The sequence below is a fragment of the Thalia democratica genome, chromosome 8 (genome assembly GCF_965202585.1).
Source record: "Thalia democratica chromosome 8, ktThaDemo2.hap1.1, whole genome shotgun sequence".
Taxonomy (NCBI): domain Eukaryota; kingdom Metazoa; phylum Chordata; class Thaliacea; order Salpida; family Salpidae; genus Thalia; species Thalia democratica.
In genome coordinates this window covers 9,150,767-9,174,740 of record NC_139172.1, presented here as the reverse complement: position 1 = coordinate 9,174,740, position 23,974 = coordinate 9,150,767, and the positions used below count along the sequence as shown (strand labels likewise).

At 27.1% G+C, this 23,974-nt stretch overlaps 4 non-coding genes across 4 annotated transcripts; all 4 read left to right on the top strand.

The window, feature by feature from the left end:
* The first annotated feature begins 1,108 nt into the window (after window positions 1-1,108).
* Window positions 1,109-1,272, top strand: LOC145843460 (U1 spliceosomal RNA). Its single transcript, XR_014370246.1, has one exon. It is a non-coding gene; the product is annotated as a U1 spliceosomal RNA (small nuclear RNA).
* A 442-nt stretch (window positions 1,273-1,714) lies between these two features.
* On the top strand, window positions 1,715-1,878 carry LOC145843471 (U1 spliceosomal RNA). Its single transcript, XR_014370256.1, has one exon. It is a non-coding gene; the product is annotated as a U1 spliceosomal RNA (small nuclear RNA).
* Window positions 1,879-13,822: 11,944 nt separating this feature from the next.
* Window positions 13,823-13,986, top strand: LOC145843458 (U1 spliceosomal RNA). Its single transcript, XR_014370244.1, has one exon. It is a non-coding gene; the product is annotated as a U1 spliceosomal RNA (small nuclear RNA).
* A 440-nt stretch (window positions 13,987-14,426) lies between these two features.
* LOC145843456 (U1 spliceosomal RNA) lies at window positions 14,427-14,590 on the top strand. The gene has a single exon (XR_014370242.1). It is a non-coding gene; the product is annotated as a U1 spliceosomal RNA (small nuclear RNA).
* Window positions 14,591-23,974: the final 9,384 nt, after the last annotated feature.

The following is a 23,974-nucleotide window of genomic DNA, read 5'->3' as shown; positions in this document are numbered from 1 at the left end:
ACAACGACTGAAGTAGAGCGATACGAAATAAAAAAAGGAAAAGCACATTTTCTCTGTTAAAATCATGTAATTTTTCTTTGAGTACTAACCTCAACAGCTAAAAACTAAACTGTTCAGCAACTATTGTTAGTTGTTAGATTAGTTGTATGGCCATGGTTGTTAGAACAAAATATATTCTATTCGTTATAGTATTAACAAAAACAGACGCTCAAAACATTTGGTGCACAAAAAACCTTTCGATTATCAAGTCGCACAACACGGATACCTTTTAAAGTCTTGTCCAGGACATCGTTATATTACTTTTTACTAACTCTTATTTGAAGTAAAGTTTTGTATAAATAGACTAATTTTAGTTCTAGATGTTATAAAGCTTTTTATTCTACGTTTCTGGACTAGACGCTTGACGGTATAAATTTAAATAAAGCATTTACAACCACTAGACTTATGTCATACTTAAAATATGTCAACTTTAGTCTCGATTTCTATAAAAAATCATCTTGATAAATGTTATTAGAGTTGACATGCATATATTAATAAACCTAAAACAAATGTATGCTACAAATTTTTATAACAAAAATAGGAACCAAACTGCTAAATAGTTATAGTTTATTTTACAATAAAAAAAGACGCTCAAAATATTTGGTCTTAAGACCTGGTGCAAGAAGAACCTTAAAGCTATATATACAAGTCAAACACAGAAAATAATGTGATCAAATAAACTTAAACACTTTCCACAGAGCCCACTTGAAGAAATTTTATTTAACTTTAAAAGAATAGTAGGTTTAAAAAAATCAGAACAACTTTTTATAGAAAATAAAAATGTTTTTAATCTTAATCTAGTACGGTTTAATATAAATAGGACTTTCCTAAACAATAAATTAAAACTTAAAAAAAAATACTATGACGTTAATATTAAATATTGTACAGTAAAAATATTCAGTACAAAAATTGATTTTCATACAAAGTACAAAAAGTGACATACATATTCCAATTTATTTTTTATTTTCTAGGTCACTGAGATTCTCTTATATTATGACGTCACAAAACTAAAGAAGTAAACTATAGTTAAGAACAAATAATATTGATAAAAATTGACAGTTTAATAAGTAAACTTACTTGGCAATGGCTCAACTGTGATCAGGCAGACAGTTAGTCCAGAGCGAGGCTTCACCATTGCACATTGGTAAAGCTGAAATCTGCGATTGTTCAAAATTGAGCAATTCGGTCGTACAATTTCTGACAGTGGGTTGGCTGCGTTCGCGCGCCTCCCGCATTTATACACATTGAAGCTTAAACTTTATTTGCAGATTACTTATACTATATTGCTATAACATAAATAATATAATAGCATTTCTAATATCATAGATAATAAAGAAATGCTAGTTTTGTTAATAACACTACATAAGTTTCAAGTTGTTTTTAGTAAAACTTTATTTTTGTAAAACTATTAAGCTGCTAGAACGGTTCGTCAAAAAAAAATAAGCTTTTTAAAGTTTGAATGTCTATAAAAAAATGTGGAAAAATATTTAAATGGTTGTAAAAGTTTCATTTTATAAAATAACATAATAAGTTAAATCGATTAAATGCAATAAACAGTTTTTTATTATAATCTCTCATTTCAACTACTTTTTTCTCCTATTATGACGTCACAATAAAAACCACAAATTAGCGTTTTTTGCTTTATGGCTGGTTAGAGGTTGATTTCTGGAAAGTTAAACTTACCTGACGGGAGTCTTAACAGCGATCAGGCAGGCTGTTGACTCAGGGAGAGGTTTTATCATTGCACATCGGTAAGACTGACCTCTGCGATTGTTCCAAATGTGAACAACTCGGCCGTACAATTTCTCACACGGGGAACATGCGTTCGCGCAGTCCCCTTTCAATTTTCTACAATTGCTACAACTAAAACGATAAAAACTTGCTATAAACCTTGTTTTTATAAAGGTAATTACTTTACATTTTTACAAAAACTACAAGTATGTATTCAAAGTTTTAATCAAATAGTTTGTTGATACAGATCCTAGAAAAACAAGTTCGCTGGAATACATTATAAGATATGGATGTTAGTATACTTAATTTGTTGGAAATACTTAGTAATTAAAAACTATCTTTAAACACTATAGCTACGTTAATCGACTTTATATAAGTTAGACAGTACAAATCGGGTAATGAATTTGTTCTAAAAGCTGACCGCATTAAAATTACATAAGCACTATATTTCAAAAATAGAATTTACTTTCAAGATTCACTTAGAAAAAGTGCAAACTAAATGTTAAAGCAAATTTTAGTGCAGTAAACTACAGAATACTTAAAGAGTCATTAAACATTTAAACCTAGCTCAAAATATTCAAAACAAAAAAATGTAATATAAATAGTACCTTTACTTAAACAGTATTAGAAAATAAACATACAAGTAACACAGTTCTGTTACAACACTACAAGTAGGAATCTTAACACAGCATAAACTAATGATAAACTGAGTTTAAAAGGAGTTTAATTATGCTTGACTGCACTTCCTTATATGGATATCTTAATAGTTATTTCTATATATAGTTATTTTGTTATCTGACTCTACATATTCAAATTAATGAAAATGCAAATAAATGCAGCAACTGTTTATAACGTAATACCAAACTAGAAAAGGAATGAATCATCCTTTACAACGCAAACAGTAACATCGATGGAGCGAGTAAGATCTGCCAAAAATGCAACCTCGAATGTATGGCAATAGCAGCCGAAGATATTAATAAATACCAAACAAAAAACATGATATTTCAAACAACTGTGTCAACAACCGACGGTTCTTCTTCAAATAATGTTTTTGCGCTTTTTCACCATTAACTTTCCGTTTTCATATGTACACATACTTTAGATATATTAATGTAATTCTCTGAACATCCTAAGTTAATACATAATTTAATCAATATATTTATTTTTTACACATTATATCTTTCATTCTGATGTATTTTATACCACTACGTTATTTTTTCATATTTTTTATGTGTTTACTTCCAAATATAATTAAAAGACTAAACTAAAACCACAGATAATGTTTTTTACTTTCTACGCATAAAAGATCAGCAAGAATTTTTTACAGCAGGTTTATACTTAGCACATGTTTACCTTGTCATTTTACATTAATATTTGTCATAAATTCTAATGGATAATTCTGCATTCGAAAAAATTCTAAAAGCTCTATTGAATAATAAACTTCCGACAGGTATTTTAAACAGAAATTGCATTACCTCACTTATAATTTATTCTTTTTCAAACACATTATTCTAAAGTAAATATCATTCTAAATTTTTAGTAGTTAACAACAACTTTAGTTTTATCAAGTTTATTTTGGATGTTAACGTGCGTATTTTGTGATTTATTTTGTCGTTTTTTTTACTTTTATTTAAATTTGGATTTAATCATTACTAAAATAAAAAAGTTTTGTATCACTCCTAACTTATATACCTTTAAAGGTCTTAAACTGCAGTCAAATAATAGTTGTATAACATTTCATGAAACTTTAATTTAAATTTGTTTATTTATGTTTAATTTTTTTAATAAACCTTTAAAATTTATTAGTTTATGCTTTCTCATTTACATTTATTCACAACTTATTTCGCCGGATTGTATAACATATGTTGTATCTACTATTAATTTTAAAACTAAAAAAGTTATGGCTCATCTACAGTTAATAAAAGTATTCACTTACTTAATCTTTTACAACAATTTATAACAAATATATACATTTTTGCAATACTTATTTTGTAAAAGAACTCCGTGGAACTTTATTAATTTGTTTTGCACAGAAAAAAAAAATTTTAAACTATAATAATAAAACTACTATAGTTTATTTTAAAAATATTAAAATTTTTATAAAACTATTTTAATACAGTAAATTAAAACAGATTTTTAGATTTAAAACAAAAACTTAATTTTTTTATCAGCTCTAGTTACATTGTTAAAACTAGTGATTGATAATAAGCTTTTTTTATTTAATTTTTTCACAGTTCCCAAAAATTACTTTTAAAAAACCTATAATTTTTACTTTTAATTATCAAGCTTTTCTACTTAGTTGTAAACATTGATTTTATTGTTAAAATTAAGTTAAAGTTTATAAATTCTAGAGCTGCTGTATTTACATGCAATTAAAAATTTTGAAAAATCTTAATTAAAGTTTTGTATAGACATCTTTCATTACACAATTTAAAACATTTTATTACTTTAAAAGTTTTCGTAATAAATCCTTAATGCAAAAAAATTAACGCTGTTTATTTAACTACTAGTTTAACTTTTGTAGCTTACACAAAAGAAATCCTGAACGATAACTTATTGATCAATGTTTTAAACAAAATAATTTTAAGTACCACTTAGTAACACTTAACTTAAAAAATAAGTTTTTACAACTTTTGTTTATCACTGAACGTTTATTTCAGCCTAAGTACATTGATAGTAAATGTATAAAAAACTAGAACATTTTCAGCAAAAACCAAAAATAGTAAAATAAAATATTTGTATTTAATTTATGGTTTATAGCAGTGGATTTTATGGTCGGCACAAACTGTTTTTTTGGGTGCAAGAAATATTAGTGTAATGTATATTAATTAGTACTAAGTATGTTTTTTATATTCATTTTTATTTAAAATCTACAATCTAACCGCATAAAAAAATCCCTTTTTCACATGTTATCCAACTTTAGCAACATATAAGCTTCAATTTTCCAGTTTTCAATCAATCTTAAAAACATAGATAAAAAAAACTTTACTTCAATATAAAGTTGTATCTTTTAAAATTACTTGTGTTGCCCAACTTCAGCAATACATAAACTCCAATTTTCGAGCTTTAATATAATCTTAGAAACAAAATTAAAAAAAAAACACTTTACTTTAATAAAAAGTTGTATGTGTTAAAATTTCTTGCGTAAAAAAATTATATAGGAAATATAACTGATTGAGAACAAATAAAACAACTAGTTTTTCAGAGAAGACCTCCAACATCAATAATTTCCTACAGATTTTGACTTTTTTTATATTCGAAAGAATAAGTAATGTGTGTTAATAAAAAGTAACAAATTATTGCTGTAGTTATAACAATGATGATAGAAGAAGAAAAACACAACTGCTGAAGTTGAGCAAAATGGAAAAAAAAGGAAAAGCATATTTTCTCTGTGTTCTGACTAAACTCAATAGCTAAAAACTAAACTGTTCGGCATATTTAACTCAAAGAATACTCTGCTACCTTGGTCATAGTTGTTAGAACAGAATATATTCTATTCGTTATAGTATTGACTAAAACAGACGCTCAAAACATTTGGTGCACAAAAAACCTTTCGATTATCAAGTCGCACAACACGGATACCTTTTAAAGTCTTGTCCAGGACATCGTTATTTACTTTTTACTAACTCTTATTTGAAGTAAAGTTTTGTATAAATAGACTAGTTTTAGTTCTAGATGTTATAAATTTTTTTATTCTACGTTTCTTGACTAGATGCTTGACGAAATAAACTTTTTTAAATAAAGCATTTACAACCACTAGACTATGTCATACTTAAAATATGTCAACTATAGTCTGTGTTTCTATAAAAAATCATCTTGATAAATGTTATTAGAGTTGACATACATATATTAATAAACCTAAAACAAATGTATGCTACAAATTTTTATAACAAAAATAGGAACCATACTGCTGAATAGCTATAGTTTATTTTACAATAAAAAAAGACGCTCAAAATATTTGGTCCTAGGACCAGGTGCACGAGGAACTTTACGATTATTTGTACACATATATATATAATATAGAAAATAATGTGATAAAATAAACTTCCAAAGAGCTTTTAAAAGGCTATTTTAAAAATAACCAGAACACACGTTTTATAAAAACAATAAAATTGCTCTTAATTAAATAAATATTGTTCTTGGTTAAGTTTATTCATAACTAATTAGAAAAATTATAAAGTCTGTTAAACAAAACATAGTTAAATCAAGGTAAATACATCTCCCTCAGATTTTATCGACAAAGGAGATAAAACGATACATTTAAATTGTAGTAAATAAAATTGTTTTAAATCAACTTGTAACAGCTTAAACACAGTTTTTAAGTCTCAAAATCAACGACATTAAACTTAAAAAGACAAAAACATTGAAAAGTTACAATCAACTTAGTTTATATTTAATAAAAAAATTCAACCAAACTACAGTTTAAACAAACAAACTGTAACAAACAATTTGAGACTTCATTTTTACTTTTCTTCACTCAACTACTGAATACGAGCATTCAAAAACTTAATTGTATCACAGATTTTGAATTTTTAGCTTTCAAGAACGAAACCACACGCCATTCATCTTCCACCTTTAAACTTCCCACAATTCGCTGATAATTATCTCTATCATATTTTCAACTTAAAACAAAGTAGAAGGTGCATTACTGATAGCAGTAAACACTGAGGAAAAAATTTATACACAGATTTTCCAAATACTCGATACTAACAAATAGTTCGACTTTTTGAAAGTCAATCTCTGCGTCCTCATCCGAGATCAATATGAACTGACGGCTGTTCGACAAGTCTGCTGCAAAGTAAACTACAAACTTTATGACGTCACCATTGGACAAAATTTATCAATTAGACCATTAAACATTGCTTTACAGTGATCCTTCCAACTTGACAATAAATGAATATCAATAACATCAGTGTCACGAAGCTTATGAAAAGCATCATAAAGTCTTACACGGAAACACTGGAAATAATCCGATAACTTCACACACTCATCCTGGACTCATTGTTGTTCGCAAGAAAATTTTGGTGATCTGTTTGCTTTTCTGTAGAAAATATAAGTCAAGAAAATATAGATCAAAGCAAGTCTGAGCCATTCCAGTTCAACATCAATTTAAAAGAAAGCCATTAGTACAGGGGGAAATTACAAAATGCTTATTCGAATAGAATTTTCCTTCTAGAAACACAGAATATCAAAACTTTTCTTTAATTTTTTTTTAACCTTACCAAAACATCTACAGTGGTATGTTTGCTATTCTCAGATAAGGGATACTGCTTAGAGATTTGCAAACAGAGGGGTTAAATTTTCTTAGGAACTTGCGATTTTGAATAGTTAAGCGACTTGATCCATCAACCTTGACAACATATTGATGGTAGTCTTTTAGTTCTATTACGAGTCCACTTTTCCCCCAGTTGTTAGGAAAGTTACCTGTTTAGTTTTGTATCACGACATGATCACCGCAATTCAGTGGTGGCAACAATTTTGTGTGCTCACTTAAATTTTCGAGAAACTTAACATACATAACGAATACTTAGAGATTCTTCCTTTTCACTCCATACGTCACGCCACATTTTTGAGATCTGCGGGTTATTGTAAGTCATAACACTCTTTCTGACGTAGGTAATGACTTCTTTAAGTTTCGTCCCAAAAGGATCTGTGCAGTGGATAGTTTTCATAACAGATCAGGCGTATTTCTCTCCTTAAGTAAAGCTTGTACCATTCTATTGTTATTTAGTTAACTATTTAGACCGACGTTTTCCATTAACAATCGCTTATTGGCCTTTACTGCTAGTTCTGCTTTACCGTTTGACATAAGATGATGTGCAGATGACATACGATGATGTATACCCCATTGTTTTAGAAAATCCTTATTAATTTTTGCTGAAAACTCTGGAACACTATCTGAAGATATCTTAACTGAAACACCAAAAGTAACAAAAATACGACGCAAAGCTTCAGATAGTCCTTTTGAACCAAACTCATTTGTACCTAATTTTATTCTTTGTTGTTCTTACCTAATTTTATTCTTTGTTGTTCTGTCCAACCTGTAAGTCTGTCAGCGGCTACAAAATAATACCACCCTCGGAAAATAAATAATCACATATAATTAATTCAAAGGGAACTTTTTGGAATCAATGGTTCATTTGGAGGTAGGCGAGGATTACTTTGAAATTTGTGCGGTTTTCTTCGCCATCCAGTGTGTAGAAGAACGTTTTTCTGTTCCTGTACCTCCTTTTTTTTCTTCGCGTTTTTTTGCTCGAACATATTTTTCTTACAACCTCGGCTTTAAAAGTTATAAAAATTTTGTGTATACAATCCACCAACCAGAAGTGCATTTGACTCATCAGCATATTTGTTGTGACTTTGATAAACTTTTTTACGGGACTTTATCCAGCATTGTTTGCAGGCAGAACACTCAATATACCTCATATTTTTACTGTTCCAAACAATTTTATCAGTTAATTTATTACTTATGCTACAAGTTATTTTACCACTTTGTCTTTGTGTTGTTTCATTTAAGGATTTGTATGAGAGAACTGAGTCCTTAACAGCGGGTTTTGTTATTGCATCACGTGCCATCTCTTTTGCTTCAATAAAACCGATTGTCTCATTGACATTTTTCTCATCTAAACTTTCGTATCCTAACACCTCTTTCCGGATATCTTCATCTGTCACCAAAGCATTTTTTAAGATTATGTTTGTGAAGTCTATCACTTGATTGTAGCCATCTTTTGGGCAAGTCCAGGTGTAAGAGCATGTACTGGATTTTCTTTTTAAACGGGCAGCAAATGATCTTGTGTTTCCAGTCAAATCCTTTCTTGTAATAAGAAAGTCTGACAGTCGGACAACAACTGAAACAAGAATGACTGCTAGCTGCTTGATCATGCCTAAAAGCTCTTGCTCACTTAAATTTACTATGTATGTATGTCCCTTTAAAACAGCATCGCCTAAATCTTCCTCACAGCACTGGTACAGTTGGCGACGTTTTTCTGCCTCTGTCATCTCTGTGCTGTCTTTAAACATAATCCATTTTTGCAAAAATATGTTCCAAACTTCTTCATTGCAGTCTCTCCCTATTCGAAGACGGTTCATCTTTGGAGGCTTTGGCTTTGAAGAATTTGCATTAATGCGAAAATTGGTGTGAATGATAACCGAAGAAGCAGCTAAAGAAGCATTGACATCTCGTGTTTCATATATGCAACTCTCAAGAGGGCATTTAATTACAGGCATTATAGATGTTATAGATGTTACATGTATCATCTAACCCGCGATCATTTCTAACCCAATCACTTCTAACCCGATCACTTCTAACTCGATTACTTCTAACCCGATCACTTCTAACCCGATCACTTCTAACTTGATTATTTCAAACAAGATCATTTCTAACCCGATTACTTCTAACCCGATTCAACCCAATCATTTCTAACCCGATCATTTCTAACCCGATCACTTCTAACCCGATCACTTCTAACTTGATCATTTCTAACCCATTCTACTTGTTTATTTTATTTCTTAATTAAATATATGTTGTTTCAAAAACTAACTAGTCTTATAAAGTTATTTAAGTATTTTTTTATTTTTTTTGAAACATTGTAATTTTAATGTGTTACGTAAAAAAACATTGTTAGTATGAACTTTAACTTTAGTATTAACTAAACATAAGTTTTATTTACTTTTATCACCTTATTTTGCAATATTTCATTATACACATAATTTAAATTTTTTTACATTATTTCATATTTTTTTGTTCTTTAAATCTACTTTAATAGCCGTTTTTCGTTAATAACATACAATTCACTAAATCGTTTACTTTACAATATTTTGAACTATTCTTTGTAGGATTTTAAAGTAAGCACTTATAACTATATTTAAGTTGGATCTTATAATAATTCACGTGACTATGATAATTTTAACATAAGTAAATTTTTAAAAGTAAACCTTGACAATTGTAGTATTCAGATACAAATAACCTTTATATTACGGTCCAAAAACTACAATGTAAGTCTGTTGTAAATGTTGTATTATTGCTCACTAATGTACTAGCGATTTACAGTAGGTTATTTTTAAGTCTCATTTTAATAACTTTTACAAATTGTTATGCAACTTACATATGCCTATTAAGATAATCGAATTTAAACAAACACTAGTAGAAATTAAATACTTTTGTTATATTAAGTGTAGAAGCCTGAATTTTAGGTATAACCTAGATATTAAAAGAGTTATGTCGTATAACAAACTGCAAAAGTATATTACGTCGATTGAGCGTCTTGATTTCACATCATTAATAAATTCCTACTTAGTCCTAAAGCAAAAAACGTCAATAACAATTAAACAGACATGTTTATTTGTATAACAAGTCCGAGGTTAATCAAATCTCGCCCAGGTAATCTTCTTTAAAACCTTCACTTAAATCTATATAACATACGAAATGTTTTAATTACGACTTAAGTTAGTACTTTAGTAGACAAAAGTTCTTTAAATTTTACTTCATTATGTACAGTTGAAATAACGTAAGTGTAAACGATCTAAGTACTGAAAAACATTTTGAAATAGAGTAACAAATTAAATATTGTTAAATTAAGTATAACTAGAAGCAAAAGTTTATAAAAACTACATCAAGTTTTTTGTTTCCTTTAATCAACTATTTTTTCATACGATTATTACACGCAACATATTTACTCTTTATTCATTACAGTAAAGCCAGCTTAAAATCTATTGACTTTATTCACGGTGTTTTTTTTGCACCTCTAAATTTCTAAAAACGATTTTTGCACCTCTAATTTTCTATAAACCTATATTAGAGTTTCACAACACAAACAAATTTTATTATTTTATTATAAGTTTTAGAAATATATAAATTAATCAAGTAGCTTATACTCATATTTCATATTTAATTTTCGCTGAATAATTATAAGTTCTTGTGTTTTTGGAAACCTGTAATACAATAACTTTTAAAAGATATCAAGAAATTTTTTAAAGAAGTTTCTACTATTAATCGTGAGAAGCTGTTTTTGCAATTTAAATTTTGAAAACTTTTAAACTTTCATGTTAAATGTAAATTTGTTTTTCTTTATATACATTATATTTTGAAAGAAAATAAAAAGCAAAATAATAAGTTTTCGACACTTAACTTTTATAGTTAAGTTTATTATGTAATATATCTTAATAAATCTTTAAATATAAACTACCATTTGCTAAATGAAAGAAAATTAAATTTAAGTTGTAGTAAATGACAGGTTCTAAATTTTGAAAAACGTCTACCTCTACTTTTGACTATTTAAACAGTATACACTTTCGTTTTAAGAACTTAGAATTTAATTAGAATAATTTAAATGAAACCACCATACTAATTACGATTACTAAATTTTATTAAGTGTATTATTTCGAGTTTCATATATACTGATATTAATACTCTTAAAAAGTTGTATTTTATATAAATTCACCTTAAATTTGAATGCAACTTGCCAATCTGGTCTCCATAATTAAAAAAATGTATATTAACCATATAAAATCTCTTCAAAGAAAAAGTACGGAGTAGTCTTTAATGGCTGCAAAACTCATTATATTTCTTACGTTGACGACTATCAAAACTTATTACTTAATGTTTAAAAGACAGAAAACTTAGAATTTTCGTAATGCTATTTAAAACTAATTAACTACAGTTAATAATTAATCCATTTCAACTTTATTTAAATAATTAATTAACACGAAAATAAACCATTGATTTATAAACCTAACGAAAATAAACCATTATAAACCATTGATTTAATATGTAGAACTTGGGTAACTCTATAGTTTAATTTTGTTAGCAGCGCCTTTCCTCTGTAAATAATGCAATGGTTTTCAATATTTTCGATAGACATTTATTTAGCCTGTGTTCCTAATGTGCTTTGGACTTTAAATTTAGTGGTCAGTCAATGCACTTAACTTTTTTATTTTTTTTACAATTGTCTGTACCTTAATTCCAATAATATTTATTTTATTTGTATCGATTATGCTTTAGCAAAGCGACAAAAATAATTGATAAGAAAACAATGAAATACAAAATGTTTGCACAAATATACAGAACCTAACTCTAAAACTCAGGATGTGTATATCCGTTTGATTTTTGAACAAAAATAAATTTACTCATGAACTTATGTAGTTTGTTTGAATTCTGACATTCTAGTATGTTCTAAAAGAATTTTATAAAAGTAACCATTAACCTTATTTTAATGAAAAAGTGCGTAATTCAGACTGTTTTGCTGATTGCTGCACTAAAATTATTGAACTCGATATGTCTAAATCGTCTCAATATGTGTTGCTGAATTTTTAAGTGAAGGTTTTTTGTTGGAAAGAAAGTGGAGGTTAATTCTAAATTGAAAGATTGTGCAGCTATTTTTGGTTTTATTGGAACTCACTGATCGATGAAAGAATTGATGTTAAATTTGCTTATTCAGAAGTTAAAACCAAATTTGTTAAAAACCTTCTTCTTCAAATCATAAATAAGTCAATTAGTATTATACAAAAGTGTTAAATTCTTTTGCTGTTAATCTTTAGATAATAGATAAAACTATAGGTTTTGATTTAAAGGTATGTAAATTTGCGTCTATTTGTTACGTGGCATTCAGTTTAACTGGCCCAGATTCTGATGCCTGTGTCTAGTGTAGGATAACAAACCTCCAATGGCAAAGAATATCAAAATTCAATTTTAACAAAGCTAACTAAACATTTAGTTTTATTTTAAACAAAACTAACTAAATTTCATAAAAAAAACAACTTTGTTGAGATTAATTTGTTTCTAAAACAAATCCTTATTTTAAAACAATAATAAACAAATATATTAATATAGATCGGGTTAATAATTGTCGGGTTAGATCGGGTTAGAAAAGATCGGGTTAGATATGATCAGGTTAGAAATGATCAGATTAGATTTGATCGGGTTAGAAATGATCGGGTTAGAAATGATTGGGTTAAATCGGGTTAGAAGTGATCGGGTTAGAAATGATCTTGTTAGAAATGAACGGGTTAGAAGTGATCGGGTTAAAAATGATCGGGTTAGAAATGATCAGGTTAGAAATGATCGGGTTAGAAGTGGTCGGGTTAGAAATGATCAGGTTAGAAATGATCGGGTTAGAAGTGGTCGGGTTAGAAGTGATCGGGTTAGAAATGATCAGGTTAGAAATGATCGGGTTAGAAATGATCGGGTTAGAAGTGATCGGTTAGAAATGATCGGGTTAGAAATGATCGGGTTAGAAGTGATCGGGTTAGAAGTGATCGGGTTAGAAGTGATCGAGTTAGAAGTGATCGGGTTAGAAATGATCGAGTTAGAAATGATCGGGTTAGAAGTGATCGGGTTAGAAGTGATCGGGTTAGAAATGATAGCGAGTTAGAAATGATAGTAAACCGTCCACAAGACGATATGAATTCAAACCTCTTATTTAAGCAACCCTCTTTTTTCAATACATATACAATGACGTTTTTTTTTTGGCACAGCCTACAAACGAGATTACTACCATCTGCTATTGGCTGATGAACATTTATATGTTTGTAGAATTTTTTTATAAGTTTAGACACTGGACCAGGAATCGGCAAACTGTGGCTTGTGAAGGTTGTATTTGCGGACTGCAAATACGTTTTTAGTTTAGTTGGGTAAAAGCCCACGAACATTTAAATCAGTGGTATTTAATGTGTGCAACCCAAGCTTACTAGGTGCACAAATGTTATATGCAGGAAATTTTTAGTGTGCACAAAACTCTTTTAGGGGTGCACAAAGTTCATTTTGAAGCTAAATAGGTATTTAGGAGTTTATGATAAAGAGCAAAAAAAAAGATAAAAGGTCTTCGGCTTGTTTTTGGGGAGTTGTGAGTTTGGGGTGCACATATTTTTAAATTCTATTTTAGTGTGCACTGATTTCACTTATCAAGAAGACTATTGGTTAGTGGACAACATATTCTAATTTATTTTTTATTTTCTGCGTCACTCAGGTTCTCTTGTATTGTGACGTCACAAAACTAAATAAGTAAATGATAGTAAACAACAAACAAAATTTATAAAAATTGATATATTTTCGAGTAAACTTACTTGGCGATGGCTCAACTGTGATCAGGCAGACAGTTAGTCCAGAGCGAGGCTTCACCATTGCACACTGGTAAAGCTGAATTCTGCGATTGTTCAAAATTGAGCAATTCGGTCGTACAATTTCTGACAGTGGGTTGGCTGCGTTCGCGCGCCTCCCGCATATATAAATATGAAGCTTAAACTTTATTTGCAGATTACTTATACTATATTGCTAAAACATAAATAATATAATAGCATTTCTAATATCATAGATAATAAAGAAATACTAGTTTTGTTAATAACTCTAAATAAGTTTCAAGTTATTTTTTAGTAAAACTTTATTTTTGTAAAACTATTAAGCTGCTAGAACGGTTCGTCAAAAAAATTAAGCTTTTTAAAGTTTGAATGTCTATAAAAAAATGTGGAAAAATATTTAAATGGTTGTACAGTTTCATTTTATAAAATAATATAATAAGTTAAATCGATTGAACGCAATAAACAGTTTTTTATTATAATCTCTCATTTCAACTACTTTTTTCTCGTATTATGACGTCACAATAAAAACCACAAATTAGCGTTTTTTGCTTTATGGTTGGATAGAGGCTGATTTCCAAAAAGTTAAACTTACCTGACGGAAGTCTTAACAGCGATCAGGCAGGCTGTTGACTCAGGGCGAGGTTTTATCATTGCACTTCGGTAAAACTGACCTCTGCGATTGTTCCAAATGTGAACAACTCGGCCGTACAATTTCTCACACGGGGAACATGCGTTCGCGCAGTCCCCTTTCAATATTCTACAATTGCTCCAACTTTGAAAACTTATTATAACGTTGTATTTATAAAAGTAAAATTTACTTTATTATAATATAAAAACTACAATTATGTATTCAAAGTTTTGATCAAATAGTTTGTTGATTCAGATCCTAGAAAAACAAGTTCGCTTGAATACATTATAAGATATGGATGTTAGTATACTTAATTTGTGGGAACTACTAGGTATAATTAAAAACTACCTTTAAACACTATAGCTACGTTAATCGACTTTATATAAGTTAGACAGTACAAATTGGGTAATGAATCTGTTCTAAAAACTAACCACAGTAAAATTATATAAGCCATACATCTTAAAAATAAAATTTACTTTTAAGATTCACTTGGAAAAAGTGCAAACTTAATGATAAAGCAGGTTTTAGTGCAGTATACTATGAAACACTTAAAGAGCTATTAAGCATTTAAATCTAACTCAAATTATCTAAAACAGTAAAATGCAATCTAAATAGTACCTTTTTACTTAAGCAATATTAGAAAATAAACATACAAATAACCACAGTTCTGTTACAACACTACCAGGTAAAACAACACAGCATAATCTAATAATAAACTGAGTTTAAAAGGAGTCTTGTTATTCTTGACTGCACTTCCATTTATGGATATCTTAATAATTATTTCTATATATAGTTATTTTGTTGTCTGACTCTACATATTCAAACAAACAAAAGTGCAAGTAAATGCAGCAATTGTTTTTAACGTAATACCAAACTAAAATGAAATGAAGCATCCTTTACAACGCTTACAGTAACATCGATGGAGCGAGTAAGATCTGCCAAACATGCATCCTCAATGTATGGCAATAGCAGCCGAAGATAGTAAATAAATACCAAACAAAAAACATGATATTTTAAAAAACTGCGCCAACAACCGACGGTTCTTCTTCAAATAATGTTTTGTCGCTTTTTCACCATTCACTTTTTGTTTTCGCATGTACACATACTTTAGATATATTAATACAATTCTCTGAATACCCTGAGTTTGTATATTATTTTTCTATATATTTAGTTATTACACACATTATCTTTCATTCTAATGTCTGTTTAACTGTCTTTTATACCGCTACATTATTTTTTCATATTTTTTATGTGTTTGCTTCCAACTATAATTGGAAGAGTGAATTAAAATCACAGATAAAAAATCAGCGAGAAGTTCTTTACTGCAGGGTATACTTAGCACATATCTATCTTGTCACTTTGCATTTATATTTATCATAAATTCTAATGGGTAATTCTGCATTAGAAAAAATTATAAAAGCCCTATTTAATTGTAAATTTCTGACAGATATTTTAAACAGAAATTGCATTACCTTCCTATAATTCATTTTATTTAAACACATTATTCAGGAGTAATTATCATTCTAAATTTTTAGTAATTAATAACAACTCTAGTTTTATAATCAAGTTACTTTTGATCTAAGCGTGAGTATTCTGTTAAACGTTAAAAGTTTGAAATTAGTATTAAACACATTGTTCCATTCAGAAGCCGATAATTTCTAACCCGCTATCATTTTTAACCTGATAATTTCTAACCCGATCATTTCTGACCCGATCACTTCTAACCCGATCATTTCTAACCCGATCACTTCTAACCCGATTTTTTCTTATCAGATCATATCTAACCTGATCATATCTAGCCCGATCATTTTTACCCCGATTATTTCTAATCCGATAACTTCCAACTTGATTTAACTTGATCATTTTTAACCCGATCAAATCTAACCCGATTATTTCTAACCCGATCGTTTGTAATCCAATTAGTAAAAGTTTATTTAGTTAGTTTTTAATTTTTGTTAATATAATGAAGTATTTCTGTTTTTTTCTTTTAAAACACAGTGATTTTATTGTGTTACGTAATTTAAGCATTAGTTAGTGTTAACTTAACATAACTTTAATTATTTTTTATTACTTTTTTTTTTAATCTACTTTAATAGAAACTTTTCTTTAATTATGTACAATTTACTAAATCTTTCGACAATTTTGAACTGTTCTTTGTAGCATTGTTAATGTAAGCAGTTAAAACTATATTTAAATTGGATTTTCTTGTTACTTACGTAGCTAGAATAATTCTAACAAAATTATGTTTTAAAAAGTAAATCTTTACAAATGTAATAATAAGATACAAAAATCTTTATAATACGGTCTATAAACTATATTGTAAGTCTGGCGTAAATATTGTGTTATTGTTGACTAGTCTTTTACAGTTTAATAGTCGGTTAGTTTTCATTTACATCTTAAAAACTTATACAAGTTGTTCTACAACTTTCATAGGCCTGTTAAGATAATGGAATTTAAACAAACATTAGGATAAACTATATAGCTCTGTTATATAAAGTGGAAAAGCATTATTTTAAGATATAACCTAGCTAGTAAAACAATTGTGTCATGTAACAAACTGCAAAAGTACGTTACGACGATTGACCGTCTTTATTTTGATTAATAATTGATAAATTCCTGCTAAGACCTAGAGCTAAAAAAGTCACTAAAACTTAAACAGACTTGTTTATTTGTATAATAATTCTGAGGGTAATTAAATCAGTTTAGTTAACCTTCTTTAAAACTTTTACTTACGTTTATATAATATCCGAAATGTTTTAATTACGACTTAAATTAGTACTTTGCTGACAAGTAATTTCTTAATCCACTTTAGTAAAAAGAATCGAAATAATGTAAGTAAAAACAAAATAAGAACAACTTTTTTTTTTGTAATAACAGCTAAATTAAGTATAATTAGGAGCAGAAGCTCATAAAAACTCAATCGAAGTTCTTCATTTCCTTCAATCAACTATTTTTTCAGACGGTTATTCAATGTAATGTGTTTACTTTTTATTTATTACAGTAAAATCAGCTTTAAATCTATTGACTTTATTCTTGGTTTTTTTTTTCACCTCTAAATTTCGATAAATGGTATAAGTTTTTTTCTTAATTAGAAATTTTAACCTATATAATAGGTTTTACAAAACAAACAAATTTAAGTATTTTATTAGTAGTTTTTAGTAATATAAATTAATCTAATAAACTATAATTTTTAAATTATCTATAAAATTACTATAAATTTTCTACTATTAATTGTGGAAAATTGTTTTCGCAATCTTAAATTTTAAAAAATTTAAAATTTTTATTAAAATTAAACTTTATTTTATTCTTTATATATAATATTTAAAAAAAAATTAAATAAAGCAAAGTAACAAATTTTTAAGTTATAATTTTTAAAGTCAAGTTTTTTATATAATGTTTTTTTTTTTTGTACCTTTTTTAAAGTCGAGCAATAAACCTTACAACAAAGCTAAAACATTAAGTTAAGAATTTTAAAAACTAGATAGCAATTAGTAATGATTAACTTAATTATAAAATAAGTTTTCTTAAAATCAACCAGATTTTTTTGCAAAGTATATTTAATAATTCTTTAATATTTAAATAAAACTTAGAGAAAAAAATTAAACTTTTTACATTTTTAGTAAAAGGTTATAAAACCTAAAAGTTCTTAATTAACATAAATTGATTAGTAATTAACATAAACTGGTATGTTTTGATTTTTTGAAAAATATAAAAAGATCTCAACTTCTATTGGAGAAATTATATTTATTGAATTTTTTCAATATATGTTAAAGCAGACTCAGTTTCGGTAAAAGACCTCTTCAGTGCTCATTTTAAAAAATCTTATTCAAATAGAACTATTATTATTCTGTTTGAATATATTTTTTTTTAAATAAGCACTGAATAGGTCTTTGACCGAAACTGAGTCGGCTTTAAAATATCTTGAAAGAATTTAATAATTAAATTGATTAATAAATATAAACTGTAAAATTAAGCAACTAAGCTTTTGGACTATATATTTTGTAAATTATTGCCCAATAAAAAAAATAGAATTGTTATACATCACAAAAAATGAAATTAAAATATCATTTTTTAAATGATATGATAATAAATAAAAATGATTTAATAGCAAAGTAAATCTCTTTGCAGACAACACAAAAATTTTAGCCATTCTAATTCATTTTAAAATCTTTAGATATAATTTACCATTATACTAATTTATTGTTTAACTTTTATTGCGTTACGCCGTTTCCCTTCAGACAGTTCATCAGACGCAAAAAAAGCTTATTAAAATAAAAGTTACCATTGACTAAAAAAAAAAGTAAGTCGTAGTAAATGACAGGTTCTAAATATTCAATACGTCTACCCTACTTTTGACTATGTATTTAACAGTATAAGCTTTTGTTTTAGGATCTTATAATTGTAGTGATGAAAATTTTAAATGAAACCGCAATATTAACTACGTTTACCAGATTTTATCAACTATGTTATTTTAAGTAAAATATTTACTGATTATAACATTCTTAAAAAGTTGTATTTCATATACATTCGTCAAAGTTTAAACACAACAAGTCAATCTGGTCTTCCTACTTAGAAAAATATATTGACCGTCTAGAACAGGGGTCGGCAAACTGCGGCCCGCGGGCCAAATGCGGCCCGCAAAGGGTAAATCTGCGGCCCGCAAGCACGTTATTTTTTTAAATGGAATGCGGCCCGCGAAAGAAAATTTTGCGGCCCGCTGAGCAAAAATATATTTTTAGTGAAATTTGTTTGATAAATTTAGTTTTAAATTCCTGTATACATTTAAAACAATTAAAAGACTTTAATGATTTAGCTTAAAAATGTGAAAAAAACAGGTTAGCATTCTACCAAGTTTTTTTTCTTAACTTCATAATAAATTTATTTTTACAACAGCAAATTATTTTCTGAAAAAGCAATGTAAAAAGTGCTTTGAATTAGTAAGATAGTTATATAATACCTATTCGGTATAAACTACATTCAAATGTTTTTCGTTTTGTACAAAAGTAATGCATAGTAATTAATTAAAATGTCATTACTTTACAGTTTAGTTATTTTACACGTTCTTTATACCTAAGGTCTTATTACAGATGTTTTATTTCTAAATGTTATATTCTAGTTCATTGAAAAAAAATTTAAATAACATAATAATAATAATAATATTAAAAAAATAATTATAATAATAATCATAATAATAGTAATAATAATTATTATAATAATAATAAAAATAACAATAATGATAAGAATAACAATAATAATCATAATAGTAATATTAATAAAAAAAATTATAGTTATAATAACAATAAAAATAATAATCATAATAATAATAATTATAAGAATAATTATAAAAATAATAAGAACAATAACAATAATAATAATAATAACAACAATAACAAAACAATAATAATAATAACAATAATAATAATAACAAGAAGAAGAAGAATAAATAAAATTAATTTGTTTTGGTTTTGTTACCTTTGAATTTTTAGAAGTTTTCTTTGCATTTTCAATTAATTCCTATGCACACCAATGAACAAAGATGCTCATGTTTTAAACCACTTTTTATTTAATACTTAACGAGATAAAATTTAGTTTATTCATGATTTTCTAACACTATTGTTTCTACATGTAATATCTAAGTGTGAACAGACACATTTAAAACAACATATATGACATAATCTAAAAAGGTTTTTGTTAGGTATACTTTTTATTTTTCAAATCATGTTTTTTGGTAAAGTAAGTTAATTTTTATGCGTTGCATACTAATATAAACAGTTGCTGTTTTTTTGGAACTACCTATTTAATACAAACTAGATTGAGAAATGGTAATTTATTAAGTTTGTAAATTTTTAATCAAAATAGTTCAAATTCGATCAAATAAACAAATAAAATTCCAACGCACTCAGACTATGACTATTTTAAGACTTGAAATATCAGGCCAATTTAGTCATTTTTCAGTTTTTGGCTTGAATTGTTTTTTGTATTTTAAAATACCAGGCTAGTTTTGGTCATTCGGATTGACTTTTTTGCTTTAAAGGGTGATAAACTAAATTCATAATGTATGTTTTGTTTATAAAAAGTGTTTGTTTGAATTAAAATATATTTTAAATTTTAAGTCTTTCAACTGATATAATTTAAATTATTATTTATATTAATTGTATATATATTAGTGTGAACAATTAGTGTTGACAAAAAATCACGGAAAAGCTTGGAATTTGACAATTTATAATTAAAAAATCTGAAAAAGCCATGAATTTGAGAATTATCGAAAAAACCTGGAATTCTAAACGATTTTTACATTTAAAGTAATGAAATTTCGATTTTACACAAAAAATCCACCATATAAATATTTTTTATTAAAAAACAAATTTAAAGTATTGTACTTGTATATTTTAAATTATACTATTTAAGACAGTTTTTTTTACCTTTAGCTTAATTATATACTAAAAATGGAAGTAAAAAGCTGTACTTTAAAAACTTGGTATTGGTGCATTATACCTTTGTTTTTAAAATGTCTTTACCTATTGTTGTGCTTTGTATTGGAACTAAACCTAGAAATTCTTCTAAAATCTCAAAATTAGTAATATCACCAGTAATAAAAATTCTAAAATGAGCAAAATCTGTTGTATCAGTATTCTCATCTTAACAGATTGATTTAATTCCTAATTTGGTTTAGTCGGCTTTATAATCTTCAGACATTTCCTAAACACGACTTCTTGATAATATTCAAGAAATAAGCAGAAATATTTTACTAACGCAAAAAAAAATTATTTAAATAAGTTTTCAACTCTGAACGGTATCTTTTTTTAGTATTTTTTTGCTACTTTATAACTTGCCTACAGTTTTTTCTGATCAGTCTGTAGTTACTGTAAATAATTATGTGCATTGTTGAAACTGACTTAAGCGATTTGTTTTGTTTTTTTTTTCGTTTCTCGCAATAACTCCAAACTAACTTATTATAGTTCTTATAGCTCGTCTTATAATTCACATTTGCTCTTTTTAATTTCAATATTTTTATTGCTAATAAAAAAAAGGTTTTTCTAATTCATTAATGGCTTTCAATTGTCCAGCCAAGCTGGATTAAAAAATTTTTTATTTATATAACTAATTCACTGTTAATAAACTTCGGTATTTCTTTATTTTGTGAAGTTTATTTTAAACAGGGTTGCCAAAAATCAGGCTAATTTAAAAAAACTTTAACATTCAGATTAGGTTGAAGCTGTTTTATGAAATTTTTATAAAATTCAGGTGTACCGGAAACTTTTATTTCAAACACTTTGAATGAATCTTCGAATTCTCAGAATAGTTTTTATGATTGTAGTGTAGTTTAGTAATTGTATTTTTTTGTCTATTTACTTATTGTGCTTTGTTATAATAATGATATTTTAGCTATGTATCTAAGCTTGATTGACAGAAAGTTTTTAGCTATTTCAAGTTTTAGTAAACTTTTAATATAATTCATAAATTTTTGCTTTTAAATTGGCAACTGCTTAAAAGACTAACTAATTACTATGAGGTATTTTATTAAAATATTCCAGAATTAAGTAAACTAAAAAAATTGATTTAGCTTATCTACAGTATAAAAAGGTATTAATTTTAATTAATTTAGTAATTACTGAATTTTCTAAAAAGCTCAAATTATTTAAGACGCAAAAACTATTTTATAAAGTTAACATATTTTGATACGAAAAGGTGGTTCGTAATGAAAAAAATATAGAAAAGTAACCCATAAATGTTTTTCAAGCTCGGTTTTTATAGAGAGTTAGGTTGCAAGTAAAATAATAAAAGTATTTTATGAAGTTTAACTTATTAAGTACTTAAGAAAGTACATATTTTATTAAGACTTAGTATACTAAACAATGTAAATTCTATTACAATAGATATTTATGTATAAAAAGGCATTCTATGTGTAGCTAAAGGTTATTTAAAGTAATTAAGTGAATAAAAGTAAAACTATCTCTGGTGTGACCAAAACAAAAGCCCAAATATTATTCAAATACCACTAAAACTAAAACTGTGGCCCGCGAAGATTTTCAAAACTTTAAATTTGGCCCGCGAGCACCAACTGCCTGCCGACCCCTGGTCTAGAACAGCGGTTCTTAAACTTTTTTTCATTTTTACCCTATTTTAGAAGATTATTACCAAATTTACCCCCAACTTCCAAAATAATTTTTATTTTGAGGAAAAAAACTAGATTTTTTGAACTTTAAGCTTAACAAATATAAAAAACCATAAAATTAAAGAGTTTATTTAACTTTAAAAAAATTACAGTCAAACACTAACTAATAAACCACAAATACAATTAATAAATATTAATTTAGAAACATATAGTAAACAAACTTACCCCCTAAAAGAATGGAATTTATCTCCAGTTTAAGAATCGCTGGTCTAGAACTTTGTCAAAAAAAAAAAACAGAATAGTCTCCAACTGCTGCAATATTGCTTGCATTTCTTATATTGAAGACTAACAAAACTTAAAGTTTGTTCTTTGAATACAAAAGACTTAGATTTTTCTTAATGCTTTTTAAAACTAATTATCTACCGTTAATTTATTATCCACTTTTCAATCTTATCGAATTAATTAGTTACTATGAAACGAAAACAATAATGCATGCATTCATATTTACAATGATGTTTTGCAAATAATTTTTTTTATTGTTCAGTTTAAATGTAGAGTTAATTTCCAAAAAAAAATAAAATTGCGAAAAATTTGAACAACTCTGACTCAAGTTAAATTGATTTGTAACAAATTCACATTTTGTTATTTAATAGTATATTAATTTAAGGCCATTTTCGTTATGTGTTGGCGGTTAATGTTTTTATTGATTAGAAAGTTGTTGATGTAAGTTGTTGTTGTTGATGTAATTTGAGCTAATTTTGTACATATTCTTATAAATTGCTCACTCATTGCTGTTATTCATTTTAAAAAAATAAATTAAACTATTTGTCACTTGTATTTAATTGTATAAAAATTAACTAAGCTTTTTTATATAAAGGTAATCGCTATACAGGCCATAGGATTACAGATTAAAATTCAACTTGCATTAGTAGAAATTATCAGTAATTTAACCAGATTATTACTTATAAACCATTGATTTAATATTTAGGATTTTGTTCATTCTTTAGTTAGCAGCAACTTTTCTGTAAATGATAAACCATTTTCAATGTTTTCGATAGATTTTTATTTGACATGTATTGTTAATGTGCTTTAGACTTTAGGTTTTAAACTTTGTGGTTAGTCAATGCATTTAAATTTTTGGCGTTTTTTACATTTGGCTGTACTTTAATTATGATAATGTTTATTTTGATTATATCGATTATGCTTTGGCAAAGCAATAAAGACAAGTCAAAAAATGAAAAAATAAAATACCAAACGATTGCACAAATGTGTAGAGACTAACTGTAAAAGTAAGGATGTGTATATCGGGTTGATGTTTGAACACGAAGTAAACTCATTAAAGGAATTTTGTTTTTGATTGTAATTTTCTTATTCTGGTATGTTCTAAA